We start from the raw sequence: 17267 nt of genomic DNA on the forward strand, positions 1-17267 counted from the left end.
AAGAAAAGAGGAAGAAAAAACAATTGCTAAGCAACTGTGTCCTTCACTCCAAGACGATCTCACAGAGAGCGAAACTTCTACTCAGTGAATGTCTTGGTGAAGATGTCTGCAGTCTATTCTGCTGAAGGACAGAACTGCAAATCAATGACCCAATCATGTACCAAGTCTTTGATGTAGTGCATATGGATCTCTATGTGCTTCGTCCACTGCCGCTGTACTGGATCCCTGCAAAATTTGAGAGTGCTCTGGTTGTCACACCAGATGACAATGGGCTGGTGGAACTGGATGCCCAACTCAGTGAGAAAGTGTTGTAGCTACAGAGCCTGAATGGTGATGTTGACTACTCCTCTGTACTCGGCCTTAGCTGAAGAGAGAGCAATAGCAGCCTGCTTCTTGCTCGACCAATAGACAGGGCCAGATCCTAGACTGAGTGTATATTCGGAGGTGGACTTGCGATCAATGTTGTCTCCCGCCCAATCAGAATCTGTGAGGCCAAGGAGATTCAATGCAGTGCCTGCTGCATAGTGAATCCCGAAGGTGATGGTGCCCTGCACATATCGGAGGATGCGCTTGGCAACATTCCAGTGTAGCTCATGCGGCTCCTGCATGTATCAGGAAACTGCCCCTACTGCATATGAGAGATCTGGTCTAGAGTGGGTGAGGTACAATAAGCTCCCCACTAGCTGTCGGTAGAGAGTGCTGTCAACTAATGGAGTTTCACCTCCATCCTCAAGGCGGACCCCAGACAGAGAAGGAGTCGGTGCTGGCTTGCAGTCAGTGATGCGAAATCTCTCGAGGAGATCCTGTGCATACTTAGCCTGAGAGAGTTTGATGCCTATGGCATCCTAGCTGATCTCAAGACCAAGAAAGAAATGTAATGGACCCAAGTCCGTCATCAAGAACCTATCATGCAAGGCCCTCTTGATTGTAGCAATGGCTGAAGCTGAGCTGCCAGTGATTAGAAGATCATCCACATACAAAACTAAGATAAGAAGAGAATCATGTGTCCTAAGCATGTAAACATTCGGATCAGACTTACATCTTTCAAAAGTTTTGTGATAAGAGAAAAGAATCCATCTTCGCATACCAAGCTCTCGGGGCCTGCTTAAGGCCGTAGAGAGATTTCTTCAGTCTGCAGACCAAAGATGAATCTTGAATGAAACCATGTGGCTTCTCCATGTAGATCTCCTCAGATAGGTCTTCGTGAAGAAAGGCATTCTTCACATCCATCTGATGTACTTCCCACCCCTGGGCAGCTGCAATGGCAAGTGTAAGGCGTATGGAATCCATCTTTGCTACTCGAGCAAAGGTCTCGTCATAATCAATGCCATGCACTTGTTGGAAGCCTTTGGCTACTAGCCTTGCTTTCCATCTGGTGATTTTCCCATCTGCAACACTCTTGGTCCTGTAGACCCATTTGCATTGGACAAGTTTCATTCCTAAAGGAAGAGGGACCAGATCCCAGGTCTGGTTCTCGAGGAGAGAGTTATACTCCTCCTCCATGGCAAACTCCCAAGATGGATGCCCAGCGGACTCAGCATAAGACTGTGGATTAGAAGATTGAACCAAATGACAATACCAGGATGGCGATGGTTCAGTGGTAGTGAGGACAAGAGGAGGCTCAATAAACTCTGAGCTAGTCCTCTACAGATCAAAATTATCCCCCACAAGACCATTTCTAGCAGTTGGGTGATCTTGTGCATATATCTCACATAAGCTCCTTGTTCTCTGATTTATGACAGGGGAGTATGATTCACTGTTGGAAGTCCGATCTGGGCTTGGATGTGGATCATCATTTGCATGCACTAGATTTGTATCTGAAGACTCTGTCTCTGCATCTGCATGCTCTACCTTGGCATCTGCATGCTCTGTATCTGCATCTGAGTGTACTGAGTCATCATCTCGGACATGAGGTAGATAAAAGGTGTCTGCATGCGACGATTGAGGTGCATGCAAGAGACTTTCCTCAAATTTGACACTTCGCTGAATGATGAGCTTGTCCGTAGAGGGAATCAGGAGTTGGTATCCCTTCACACTATCAGGGTATCCAACAAAGATGCACTCAATGCTCTGTGGATCAATAGCTTTCCTCTTTTAAGAGGGGATCCTGGCCCATGCTCGGGAGCTGGAAACACGGAAGTGGGTGACCTCTGGTTTAGTGCTGCTCCAAGCCTCAAAGGGGGTCTGATCCTTGACAGACCTATGAGGAGATTTGTTCTGGATGTAGTTAGCACAATTAAGTGCTTCAGCCCATAGCTTATGAGGCAGTGACTTAGCATGCAACATGCAGGAAGCCATCTCTTTGAGAAATCGGTTCTTTCTCTCGGCAACTTCGTTTTGCTGCGGAGTGTATGGAACTGTGTACTGCAACTGTATGTTGGACTGAAGGCAATGGTTCCGAAGTAATGTGTTAACATATTCCCCCCCCCCCATTGTCTATACGAAGGGCTTTGATCTTTTTCTCTGACTGTGTCTCAACTAGTGCTTTGAAATCTTCAAAGTGCACAAAAACTTCAGATTTGGCCCTAAGAAGATACACCCAAGTATACCGTGAGAAATCATCAATAAATGTAAGCACATACCTTGCTTTGTTGATGGAAGGATGAGGAAAAGGCCCCATGAGATCACTATGGATCAGATCTAGAGGAGAGGATGCTCTGTGAGTCTTGCCGGTGTCAAACTTTTCTCTAGGATGTTTGCCAAGGACACACCCTTCACAAACTCCTTTGGAGAAACTGTTATTTGGCAAGCCTTCCGCCATCTCATTCTTGCTTAGCTGCTGCATATACCTGTAATTTAAGTGACCAAACCTCTCGTGCCAAATCCTACTACTATCATCAGCATGTGTAAGAAATAAGGAGGATTCAGATTCAATAAATTCAGAAAATGTATACAGTCTGGCTCCATTATTTACCTCACCGATTGCAATTTTGGAGCTGCTATGTAGGTCATATATGTTCACTGCATCTGGAGTGAATTCCACTCTCTTTCCGGTGCCGGAATGAGTGATCTGATAAACTGAAAGCAGTTTTACCGAAAGTTTTGGAACATGAAGCACATCTTCAAAGCTTCCATGTAAAAGTTCCACTCTACCTTTTCTGGTGACCTCAATAGGTGAGTCATCTCCCATGAGGATGGGAGGTCCTTTGCATGCATCCAAAGAGGAATAGACTTCCTTTGCAGCAGCCATATGATGTGATGCACCAGAATCTATAATCCATACATTAGGAGAAGAATTAATTGCAACTAAAGCATGAAAATTGTTACCTTTCCCGTGTGGCGGATCCTCATTTTTCTTCTTCGCACCCTGAGGGATGTGGTCCCCAAGGTTGTGCTTCTGAAGGATTTATGCCATTAGGTCAATTTGTTTCTTCATGCAAGAGGATTCTGGATGGAATCCTCTTTGACAATAGGTGCATCTGTTTCCTTTCTTCCCTTTCTCATTTCTCGAGCCGGAGGAGTCATTGAAGGGCCTGGTGTACCCTTCCTTCTTTGGATGGGAATGCGCTTTTCCCTTGTCATTTTGCTGCTGATTTTTCTGATTTGAATCAGATCTGTGATTTTTATTGTGGCTACCATCATTCACAGCAAGTGCATGCACTTTTGGAGGTTTGATTTTCCCCATGCCAATGAGTTTATCTTGCTAAAAAATAAGGGACTCCATAAATTCTTTGAGAGAAGGCATAGTGTAGGATTTACCTGTTGCGAGCCTTACTGAATGAAATGTAGACACAAAGACGGAGTATTCTGGTCCGAGCTTTGACATAATAGAGAGAACTTGGTGACTCTCCTCCTTGGATTTATCAATTCCACAACCCTTGAGTTGCATCAATAGATCATTATATTTGGTGAAGAAGTCTTGAATTATGTCATAGTTCTATGGATCCAATGACAGCAGCTCCACTTCGAGCAGATGTCCTTTCATCTCATCCTATTTCCCGTAGAGATCTTCAACCTTTTTCCAAATCTCATTGGGAGTATTGCAGGCAGATAGATGAAACTGCAACTCTGGAGAGATGCACATGCATATGGATCCGTGGGCCTCATCCATACGGTTGAGGTACTTGGATTTCTCTATGGCTGAAGTGGGTTCCACTTCTGTAGCCATGGTAATCCTGTACAACCCTTTATGATGAAGGTATCGAGCCATTTGGTCATTCCATTCATGATATTTGTATGGTGTTAGGATCGATGCTTTGGGAAACTCCATTTTTCTATCAATCTTCGATCTCCAAGCTGTAATACCTGCAAAATAAAGTGCTGGTGCGCCTTTTATCTAGCAACCTGTGGGCTCTGATACCATGTAAATGTGGTAGAAAACATGCACAGATGAATCTAGCTAGTAAAGGTTGAAAACGCATCTTTGCAGAGCAAAAACATTAAAAGAAAATCGAAAGAAGAAAAGAATGGTTCATTAGAAAACAGGTTACAATGCTCATTATATAGCATTACTGGGTGAAGATCCTAGTGTAATGCACTATAGTGGTGATCAATGAGAAGACTCAACACCTACAACAAGTTCCAGAGAGAACTAGCCAGTTGTGGAGTGAAAGAAGGAGAAAATCAGGGAGTAAATCATGCAGAAGAACTAACCAGTCATGGAGTTAAAGAAGGAGCAAATCATGCAGAAGAACTAACCAGTTGCGGAGTTAAAGAAGGAGCAAATCAAGGACTAAATCATGCAAAAGGAATCTTGCATGTGGTCCCATGCTCTAACTCATAGTTCGCATGTAGGTGTGTAGTACTTCCAACAAAACTGTGAAGGGTGTTGTTCTTGTATATATGTCTCGCCGGCTTCAGCCATTCTTTTATAATTTAGTATCCTCATTCTTAAAATTATTTTTTTTCAATATTTTGCACTTATTAAATTCATATTTGTGCAGGACATGCTCGCAGGTGGTTTGGAGATGACATTGACTACCTTAGAATGGGCAATGAGTGAGCTGCTTAGACATCCCCATGTGATTAAGAGTTTGCAAGAAGAAATCGAATGTGTCGTCGGCAAAGATCAAAAATTGAATGAATCTGATGTAGCAATCATGAAATACCTCCATTGCGTGCTGAAAGAGATGCTAAGATTATACCCACTTGCGGTGATAACGCTTCCTCATGAATCTGTAGAGGCTGTGACAATCAGAGGATACTATATCCCTAAGAAAACAATGTTGATGGTGAATTTGTGGGCTATAGGAAGGGATCCCAATGTGTGGGGGGTAGATGCTTCCGAATACAAGCCGGAAAGATTCATGAAGGATGAACATGTCAATTCAACAGATCAATCAGACTTCAGTATGATTCCATTTAGTACAGGAAGGAGAGGATGCCCAGGGGCACCCATGGCTATTCCCACGATTGAACTCACATTGGCTCAGCTGGTGCACATTTTTAACTAGAGAGTTGAAGGTGATCTGTCCCAGCACGATATGACGGAAGTATGCAGGGCCTCAATTCCAAAGCAAGTTCCGCTGTTTTCTTATCCAGCATTGAGGTTAAGCTTTCCACTCTAGTACAGTTATGAAGCCTAAGAGTGGCAAGGAATTGTGCCGCTTTCCTATTTTCGCGAGCAATGCTTTCTCTATATGCTCTTCTAGTTTGTACCATTGCTTTCACTACTCCCTTTTCAAAAATAGTTTATGCTCATAGCGTTACCTTGATTGCATTAGCTTTTGCAATTTTTGTTAGATATCTGGTGGACAGAAGATTAGCCCTATATTTTTCCATTCAAATGTTAATCAGTATCACACTATTTTCATTTGTGTTACAAGCTTTAAATTTTCTATTGTAATGATTTTGTAATATCACTCTATTACCATTAATCTAACCAATTATCATATATATATATATATATATATATATATATTTCTCTATTGTAATGATTTTGTAAAATCATTCTATTACCATTAATTTAAGTAAATATCTTTGTTTATTATAATATATATATATGTTTGGTCTAGCGATTTTTTTTTCATTGAATTTGGTAATACAATTTTCTAAATATTATGATTTTTTTATTATTTAAAATACAATACAATGTATAAATAAATTTAGAATTTTATAAATTAAATATATAGTTTCTAAAAATATTTATCAGATTTTAAATAAAATAAAAATAAATAAATTATTTCTTCCATGAATTAATAAATTTGTTAAAAACAAAAAAACATTATTTTCACATTAAATTAAGTGGAAACTCTCTCTCGTCATTTAATGGTAATATGGATTTTACAGATATTATAATTTTTTATTATTTAAAAAACAATGTGTAAATAAATTCAGAATTTTAGAAGTTAAACATATGGTCTCTAAAATTATGTAACATATACTTATTTAAGGCACATAAAAATCAAAACAAAAAAAAATTACTTTTCAAAAGTTACCACACTCAACAACACTTAGGAAATGCGGAACTTAATCATACCCTCTACAACCATACTAAGGGTAAGGTTAATTTATAATGTTAATTTGATGTTTGTAATGCTCTGATTCCGAAGGTCATTAATTTTATTAAGGGCTACAAGAGGCTTTGTTGTCATATATCGCTTGTATTTACCAAAGTTGTATGCCTTCTAGACCCTTCTATACATATGGAGGTTTCTATTGGCATCGATGGAGGAGATCCTGATCCAATGGACGAGTTGCGGCCATAAGGAATGAGGTAACGACCTATTTCTTCCGTCGAGCAGCTCACAACATTCGAACAATGGTTTTCCAATGGAGAGGTGCTGGAAGTTGAGGGTTTGCTAAGGTGAGTGTTCTAAATGGCTAAACCACCCAATGTGACCTGACTTCTGGCCTTCACTGAACCTTCATTTCATTTCTTCTAGGTCAAGCATGGGTTTGAATGTCTCACTAGTCGTTTGCACTTTCTGAGGGAGCCTTCCAGTTGCGGCAATGTTTCTACGCTTCCCTCTATAACGTTTGCATCCACAGTGCAAGAAAAACTCCACTTAGATGGAGGTTCAATAATAGAGTTCAGGCTTCTGTGATCCATATCAATTTAGAGAGATTTTTCGGCGAAAATCACATGGAATACCATTTGTCGACGCGTTTCGAACCAATAAGTGTGGTTCATCGTCAGGACAAGTTATCCTGACGATGAACCACACTTGTTGGTTCGAAACACGTCGACAAATGGTATTCCATGTGATTTTCGCCGAAAAATCTCTCTAAATTAGATGGAGGTTCTAGCACAGGTAAGGGTGGTATCATACCTAAACAAGTTCGACTATGTTGAATGAATTTTGCCTATACTTACCCTTGTTAAATTCTTTGGCTGACAGAGTTCCTCGAGGTTTTCTTGCTCTCAAGGCTTATTTTACAAGTATGTTTTTCCCCTCTAGCCCTGTCTAAACAATTATTAATTATTTTCAGTTTAGTGATTTGGTTTAACTCTCGACAGCCTTCTCCTAAAGTTATCTGAGGACTCCTCACTGTGCATTCTTTATATTTATGATGATGATGATGATGATAGTGGTTAACGTCCACTGAGACCAAATTGGTCTATCAAACCTATAATTTTCTTAGTTTTTAATTGTTTGGCTCCTCGTCTTTCTTGGCGAGATTGATGTTGTGGCTTTCTTTTTTTTCTCTACAGTCTTCCAACTTCCTTTATCTTGCATCTCCTTGATCTCTGCTGGTTCTTGGGACATTGGTGTCTTAGCTTCACGATCTATTGTGTTCGTCCTTTTGAAGATAGTCGGAGAAGAAGTTTGGCCTAGGAGATCTACTTCGTTGTTAAATGAAGATTTATTTTGTGCGATGGGGCTTTCTCCATGCTTGTCTTGAGAGTTGTTTCTTTCTTGCCCGATTTCTTGTGATTCAGAGTTTCCTCTAGAGTATTCTTCTTTAATGACAGTGTAGTGTTCTTTTTTTGCTCCTTCCCACCATGTAGATCTGTGGTGATTTTTTCTAACAGAATTTTTCTGGGAGGCTTTTGAGCAATTTTTGGCTAGATGGCTTGTCTCAAAGCAGGATCGACATCTGAAGAGGACACTTTCATAATTGAGTTTCTGGTTCCACACATAGTCTTTACTTGTTAGGTTTATTTCAGCTGGGAATCCGGCGCTGAATTCCATTTCCACACAGAGAGATTCTGCATAGGCTTGGCATTTCCAACTGTGCTATTATGAATAGGCCATGAGTTCCTTTCCCAAAACCAAGGGCCAGAATCTAGAATACATTGTCTGCTTTCAGGATTTTCAAAATCTACTATAAAGAAACCCCTGGCACAGGGGTAGATATTAATTTCATCAGAAATGACAGGCTTCCATACCTCCGAGATCCAATTGTGGAGAGCTGTCAGGCGCGGCCAAAAACCATTGAACCGACAGATTAGAGCACTTTGGAAAACTTCAAAGCCTCATCGAGTGAGGCCTGGACCACCTGGACAGTGGGAGCTGGGGCTTCACTGATGATATGCACAGGAGCTTGCCCTCCAAAAGTGGACGGAATTGAGCCAACAGCTATTTTCATGAAGCTGGGAGCCATATTTGCGTGTAGATCCTAGCCTCAGAAAATTAGAAAATTAGATCTAGAACCCAGCCGCAAAGAAGAAGGTTAGATCTAGATCTAGATTTAGCCGTAGAAGATTAGATCTAGAACCCAGCCGCAGAGTCTCAGTGAGCCTTTTAATCTACACGAAACCATTTATTATTTTTTCTGGACTTTGAATTGATTTCACTTAATTCAGGTTGGTGAATCAAGAACTTATTGTTTCGGTTAGAAATTGAGTCTGCTGGCAAATACAACCGCAGCAACAGCAAAAGTACGTGAAGGTTCCCACCCAGGAAGGAAGAGCCGATCCTGATAGGCCAGAGGTAAAGCAGAAACCTAAACGACATAGATATAGAGATGCCCTATTCCGTCCAGAAAACATATGCATAGAAACTATGCGCAGAATAGAGATCCCTGGGAGAGACGGAAGAAGAATACGTGCAGAATATGAATACTACCAACAATAAACCCGCGAGTTTTGCATACTTGTTTCAGGCTGCTATTCTTACATTGTATCAAGCATGCAGTTCAGTTTTGAATCACAGTTTATTTTTCAGTGACCCCATCCATGGAGGCCACAGTCTCTGCCAGTTCTCTCAGGGAAAGGGTTATAGGGTTCCACACTAGGGTTTCATTTCATGTCTTTCTGACTTCGGAATTATATTAATTTTTTATGTCTATACATGAAAGGAGTAACTTCTTGAATTTGTTTGTGGATTATTATCCATTCTGTGTTTTAATGTATGATTCGATATTGTGACTACGTAATGGATGCAGCAAGACTCATAAATTTTTATATTTATTAATGTTTTGCTATTAAACAATGAATGTGGTGAAGAGTCATATATATATATATATATATATATATATATATATATATATATATATCTTTCTATTAGACATTGAATGTGGCTATGCTCCACTCAATGATTTTATTTCCTTTATAGTTTCTTTCTGGCTTTGCCCAGTGTTACGATTAATGTTTATATAAATCTCAAATATGGGGGTTTTCTTGTGCGTAATCTCGGTGTAATGAACTCAATTCGTTTGTGCTCTTGTATTTTCTGTATGAGATGGCTTAAGTTTTTATTGATGGTTTGGTCATAGTATTTTCTTAGCGAAGGCTACAGGGCCTTAGAGTAATTCCACACTTTGGAGTGTCATAAAACTAATGCCTTTTGCAGTTATGCTAGAACTTAGATGCTTACTATTTTTCTTTTTTGAAAATGTTTGTACAATTTAGGATGCAAGTTTTATTATTCTTTACATCAGTTCATAAATCCTGCAACAATAAACTATGGCTATACATATTATGCAATGTACCAATCGCTTTAATATCTTTCTAGTTATTTTAGCATATATAGATTTGCATTTGGACTTGCATTCAAACATTACATAATAACAACTAAGCAATTCTTAACCACAGAAATGTATACTTGAATGAAGTAAAACTTAATAAACTAAATCATAGTTATTTGTTTTCATCATCTAAACAACCTCAGACCTTTTTGGAAGATCTCTCTACCCAGCCTTGAGTCTGGCAATGATGTCCATGTCCATACGCTTCCCCGAGCTCTTCCTCCTCCAAACAGCTCCAAACAATATTTATAAGATTTGTCTTGAATTTGGGTATCTTGAAGCGTCAGGACTTACTGCCCAACATCAAGTCACGTACTCTCATAACTTCTCTCAAAATCCCCTATTTGACCTAGCCCAAAGAGTTTCTGATGGCAACACTCTGCCTTTTGACCAATCTATTACTTTCCTCTCTTTAAATCTCCAACCCCCTAGGCCTTCCTCGAATTCTCCTTTTGAGGAAATAAGAAAGTAACCACCTTAACTATTTCAAGAAGTTAATGTTCTTATTGAACATATGATGACAAAATCATAACAGCACGTAAAAATAAAAATAAAACAATAGAATAAGTTAATTGTCCACACAACCTAAAGTGTTACACAAAAATATTTATAGACTTAAGTGTGGTTATCTCTACCCATACCCATACCCATATCCCTCTCCCCCAGTTAAATAATAAATAAACAATAAATAATTACAAAAATCCATTTCTTACACCTACAAATTAATTAATTAAAAAAAAAAAAAACATTATTTTCACATTGGGTAAGTGGAAAAGCTGTCTGGACACTTATAAAATATGATTACTGTTTTTAAAATCATCATATAACTAAGACCCCACTTAATAAAAATGAAAAGTCAAATTTAAACGTCGGAACTAAGTTAAAATACTTATACATAATATTCTTGTGACAAGCACGCTACTATAACAATTCTCCACCGTGGCCGCTTCCAGTAGACTTTCAGCATTTATAAGCCAGCATTTGACAGCGCACAACATTCTTTTCGTTTCCTTTTAAAGAATATATTTAGCTTTTGTACTCAACCTCCAAGATAGAGATAGAGGCCATAATTATCATTGACCTCCCCACGGAGGAAGGGATGGCATCTTCTGAGCGTTGAATATTGAAAGCACTTGAAGGGCATAATCAGCGAGTAGTGTAAGATCTTATTTTAAATTAAGTTTTGTATTTCACGTTGGCATAATCAGCGTTCTCCGTCGTTACGAAAAATTGTACAAAATTTCACACTTTAACTTTAAAATATGTAAAAAAAAAAAAATCCCAACATAGAACAATTAGAATACCACATAAATATCTGCAGCATATCTTAAATCCTGCAATATATATATTAAATGATAATGAACGCACCCTTAGAAAATGATAATGAGCGCACTCTTGGAGATGATTTACCGCAGTTTAAGTATAATACCTGCAGAGTGGGAAATCCAATATGAGCCCAGATGGATTAAGTTTTCTTCAACATGAAGAAAGACAAATTTAAGATATTTTTCACTTTTAAGATCTACCTTCTGATTTCTGCAGATTCTAACGAGTTTTCATATTAGCATTTTTTGGTTTATCAAATTTCGAATCCAAACAAGATTAATAATCAAAATCACAACTCTGTTTTTCATAGTGAAATCGACTTTTAAAATGATTAGTGTAGATAATGGCGTCGCCCTAACAGTGCCTATTGTTAAAAAGTGTGATAACGTTAAATCTATAATGGTGGAAAGGTTTGACTTTTTAAGACTTAGGTAAAGACACTTTAAAGTAGTGATGAATTATAGGATTATATTTAAAGAGATTATAATGATTAGTGTAGATAATGGCGTCGCCCTAACAGTGGCTATGGTTAAAAAGTGTGATAACATTAAATCTATAATGGTGGAAAGGTTTGACTTTTTAAGACTTAGGTAAAGACACTTCAAAATAATGATGAACTATATGATTATATTTAAAGAGATTATATGAAAGCATTATTATATTTAAAGAGATTATATGAAATCATTTTATAGCTTAAGTATAAATAAATTTGAGGGTTTCATTTTTTATGGATAGTTTAGATATCCCTTAGTGATTTCCTTTTAGAGTATAAGTTAATTTTGTACTTTAATTAATTAATTAATTATATATATATATATATATATTAAATAAATATAATAATGCTTTAGAAGGGTTGATTTTTGAAATAGATAGGGTAGTGCAAATTGTTACTCTTTTATTTGCTTGAAGAATTGAGATGGGGTAACATGTTTTCATAAAGTTTAATGCATATTGATGGTCTATAGGACCATATCATGAATGAGATATCATATGGTTAAGTAGAATAAAGGAACACGGAGGTGGTGGATGTATCACATATTTCTTAAGCTTGAAACTCTTGTGGCAGAGTGTGTTAACAAGGCCTCCCTCATGGTGTGTTCCATGCACAACATTCTTTCTTTTGACTTGTCACTTACCTGCCTACAGAGCATAGAAATGTAATTTTGATTTGGAGAGAATAGTGTTCGGAATTTCTTGTTCAATGCTTCATTGTATTTCCCTATCAAGATGCTTGTTTGATTGATCGCTTGCTTGGTATTAGTCATTTATGTTCCTTGAGTGTCAGAGAGAGGAAATATGTACTAAGTCTAATCTAGTTTAGGGGTATGTGGGGATATCAAAATCATGTCACCTATCCTAGTTTTTATGATGGAGTTTAAGGACCTAGAGCTTGGATGTATTATCGTGACCATTGCCCCTTTTTTTCTCATGCTTGTTTACATTTCTCGCCCGTTGGTTCAATAGTTCAATTTCATCTTTCTTGGGGGTTATATTGTAAGACTAGTTTACTGTGGCATCAAATACTTTCAAGTAAAGGATACTGGGTATTCATTACACCACCATCTACTATGTGGGCCTTGATGGAAGCCTTTTTGAGTCATCCCTTGTCTACAAAACCATTAGTCTCAGGTATATTTGGTGGGGAAGCTCTCATGTTGGCTAGTTTCCATCCGTTTTCTTCAATTTTTTATCTACGATGACAATGCTCTATGTCTCGCCTGAACACCCCGTCAGTGAACACGTTTTTGGAGGTAGGTGACATATTATCAAGAACGAGCCCAAAGGGTCACACATGCATGCATCATGGTTTGGAGGATTTTTCTAGGCGATATCAGGACTTGATGTGACGCCCTATCCAGGAAGAAATTGCTAGAGCTAAGGTAAAAGATTCTACACATAGAACTCCTCTTTGAAATATAGATGTCTTGGTAGAATGGGTATATTGGATCCGAGACATAGGGGGGCACTCCGGGGGTTGTTTCAACGAATACGTGCAAATTATCGACCTTTATTAAGAGATTAAATTATTATTGGGGCACACACTGGTAGACTAACATGAGCATTAGGATGATGTCCTTTTTTTGGAGTTCCTTCATCACCATCTTAGAGACTTTAACTCCATATTGGACAAAATAGAGAAACACCTTAACATACCCTCTTTCACGAGAACAACTCTTGAAGGTTCAAAGTAACAAATTCAAATTATAGTCTCGCATTTTTATCCCTTAACATAGTTATCTCATGTGAATATTTTGTGTGTCTTATAATATAAATACTTCTAAGAAATGTATTTTAGACCAAGACTCTAGTTATATTGCAAATTTTGTAATCTCTTATTGTTTCCTGTTATTATTATCTTCATAAACCTTTTTCTGATTATGGTCTCGAAAAACATAAGATTATTTTTATTCATAAAATAAACTCTAAACTTTACAAATAATAAAATTCACTTTTATATATCTAAAATAATTACTCCTAAAAATATAAATAATCTTAAATTTATACCATAGTTAAATACTCAATATCATTTACAATTTTCAAGATAATAACATATTTGGTTTATACTATTTAACGTACATATTAATTTGTGATCCAGTTAAATATGTTATAATCTTACGTGCATCAACTATTATAAATTAAAACAAAAGTGGTCCTATTATTATGACCTGCCATAAAGGAGAAGGGACTATAGTAACCGATATGTTGGTACACGCGAGTCGCGACGTTGAGCTGTGAGCTCTTTGTTATTAAATAGAAGTCATTTATTTAAGTAAAAGGTACTAAAATTTGTCAGGCTATTGATATATTGAGCCATTAGTTTCAATAGTAAATGCAATAGTAAATGTATTATTAAGGAAAATAAAATTATTTTTTTATTTTTAATATAATTTTTATAAATCTTTTAAAATAAGAATTAAATTAATATGGAGATATTTTAAATAAATTTAAGGTATATAGTTATTAATATTAAAATAACATTTAATTTTTAAATATTTTTAATAATTTAAATTAATTAAGGTTCTCTGATTTTTTGGCCAAGTGAGATGATGTCAACATGTTCCTTGCCTTGATTGTCATTGCATCTCCAAATTCAATTATATAACTTAGTTCTTAATTTATTTATTTTTGTTGACCTGACTTATGAGGAATTTGAACATTTAATCTCATGATTTACACAATAATTCATAATACAATGATTGCTAATTAAATTACGTCCATAAACTATAACTTCTTTCCTAATCACTTATATATATTATATTAAATTTTATATTTCCATATAAATAAAAAATATTTTCTTCGTACAATATTCATAATATCCCATACAGTTAGAAATAATTAATTCCTACTTGTCTATGGTTGTAATTTTCTATTTGAGGAGTTTGTTCCTACATAATAGGAATTAGCTAGAATATAGTTTCTCCTAGTTTAGTGTGTGGTTGAGAGAATCTCTCAACCACACTACTGTATGTCTCAGATAGCATTTCTATCTTGAGACTATTGATTGTATAAATATGTGTGTAATTTCCTCATTCAATATTAATAGAATATATTATTGAGTGTCTGTAATTTTATCTTGGTATCAGAGCCCTGAGGGCCTTGCCCCTCGTGGGCTTGGCCTCTCCTGGGCGAGAAAATAAAGAGTTGGTGGTTTTTTTTTGGTTCTCCATTCATTCATGCCGAGCTTGATGATTCGAGCAGTAATTGATGGCATGCCTTAGTGTTAAGGTTTATTGGAGGCCGTAGTGTCAGGAGGCGTAATGATCGTTGCAACTGCAGTGTGGAAATATTAGTAGTGAGGAATACCTGGAGTGAGTGTGGGTATTTCCCATCTGCCATTAGTAATAAGCTGATATCTCGTTGTTGTTTTAATTGTCGCGTGATCTGGAGAATTGAGCGCTCAACATGCAATGTCGATATGATCAATGAGATATGATCACTGAGATTGGATCACATGCAATGGCGGATCGTTTGTGATCCATCTCAGGTCTTCTCGGGGCCCGGTGTCGTTTCCTTATTCAGAGAGAGTTTTTGTGGAATTTGGTTAATCTTGATGTGCAAGTCCGAGGTCGGGTCGTTTGGTGCAATGGCAGATGTTAAAGGATTGGCGGTGATGGCAGAAGACGGTGATTATCATTCCATGCAGCACAAAGTGAAATTCCTGTGCAGCTTTGGCGGTTCGATTCTTCCCAGACCCTCGGACGGGAAGTTGCGCTATGTCAGCGGTGATACGCGGATCGTTGCCGTGAGCGTCAGAGCCTGTAGGGGCCTGGGCCTGGGCCTTGTCCTGGGCTGAGGGAAATAAAGAATTTGATTAGTGTTTTGTTTATTTTTTTTCCCTTCGCTGGTTTGTCCATTAAATTTTGACAGCGGTTGTTTGACTGGTGCAACAAATGCAACCATCACTGGATGTATGCGTGGAAGGCAGGAATGCTGATCGAATTGCCAGCCATGCCTCCAAGATGGAAGCCTGGTGATCCTGTTCCGTTGCCTCTGTCCATGGAAGTCCCCACTGGCTGGAAGCTTAGAGATGCTGTGGTGATTCCATAGCTGAAGAGGAGAGTTCCAATTCCATGCAGCATCGGGCGAAACTCATGTGCAGCTTCGACGACAACATTTTGCCTTGGCCATTTGATGGGAAGCTCCGGTATATTGGGGGCGAACGCCATATTGTTTGTGTGAATCCATAGAGGCTGATCTGTTGCTATTAACAGTGCTGTGGTGCTTGCCAAGACCCTGACCTTCGCAGCAGTCTTCTCCAGAGTCAACCACCAATCTGATGGTGCAGTGATGCCCATCATGACTGCTCCTATTACTTTGAGTGAAAGCGACAACCGATCACACTCCCCATCGGGAAGCTGCCAGATTCAGTAACATGTTTGAAGAAGCTCGAGATATTGGATTTGTCTGAATGTGTCTAGATCTATGCATATGGCGAGTAAAAAGGGCTTCACCAATGGAGTCCTCACCTCGTTGAATAATGGGTTAAAGATTTTCCTTTGAGTTATTTTGACTGGTGTCTTGTAGATCTCATTGTTTGCAACAAACAATCTCTCCGGATGGGTAGATGGGAGATCGATGGTATTTTTGTTATCAATATGCTAAATGGCTCCTCTGCGAGCATGATCCTCTGGTCAACAATGTATTTAATGGTTGGATCTAGTTTTTTCTATGGTGATCGCAGGCTATAAGGCCTTGTGTTGGTCAGATTCAATTTGAGCTCCATCTGGATACCAAAAGAGAGCCAAAAGTCCTGAAATACAGAGGTGAAGTGTATGATCTATGGCGTGATGGCTCGACAATGGTTGATCCAGTTTCTTTAAAAGAGCTCACCAAGTGGTTGAGGCCTTGGTTGAGGCAGTTGAATGCGTGGTATGCCGCTGAAATCCGTGTAGAGTACGGAGGCTGTGTGGAGGAGGCATAGCCGCTGTCTGCGACAGAGGAGAGCCACTTCAGAGAATAATTGCTGCGTTGAAACCAGTTTGATTAAAGTGAGAGCCTATTCAGGGGAAGGCGTATCAAGTGTTGTTGAAGGCCCAGGAAGCGTCGATTAATGCGAGCGGTAAATGCAGCAGGTGATTAAGGAGCATGAACAGATCTCTTTCACTTATGAGGTGGTGTTTGAGAAATCTGATATCAGATGGCCTTCACGTTGGGATGCTTATTTGAAAATGGAAAGATGATGGAAAACCTGGCCGCAAGAAACACCACCATAGAGAAAACTTCTGTGTGATCCAATGGGAGGTCGTGCTCGTGCTCACTTCCAGGATTTGCACCCTCTGAAGCACCTTAAATGGCTGGCGCTAGAGTGCTCGACGGAGCCAATTACATATGGCATAGTGGGCGACATGAAAGAGATGAGGACTCTCATTGTGAGGATGTCACATATGAAGGAATTAGCAGAGGATATGAGGTGGTATGGTAAAGCTAAGCAGTCTCTTTGTGGAGTCCAACTTTTTTGGGTAAGATTCCATCATGGATATGTGGTTTCCAACTGCTAAATTGTTTAATACTCAGAGATTGTTCCCAATTGGAGGAGATGCCTGCAGGGTTGGAGAAGCTTGAATGGCTTAGGAGGCTGGATATATTTA

At 38.5% G+C, this 17267-nt stretch overlaps 1 pseudogene; it reads left to right on the top strand.

Moving 5' to 3' along the window:
- The first annotated feature begins 4934 nt into the window (after nt 1-4934).
- LOC149252051 (cytochrome P450 750A1 pseudogene) lies at nt 4935-5393 on the top strand (annotated as a pseudogene).
- The last annotated feature ends 11874 nt before the right edge of the window (nt 5394-17267 follow it).

Source organism: Pinus tabuliformis, chromosome 7, assembly GCF_031772625.1.
Source record: "Pinus tabuliformis cultivar Carrire ecotype Pingquan chromosome 7, CPIR1, whole genome shotgun sequence".
Classification (NCBI taxonomy): Eukaryota; Viridiplantae; Streptophyta; class Pinopsida; order Pinales; family Pinaceae; genus Pinus; species Pinus tabuliformis.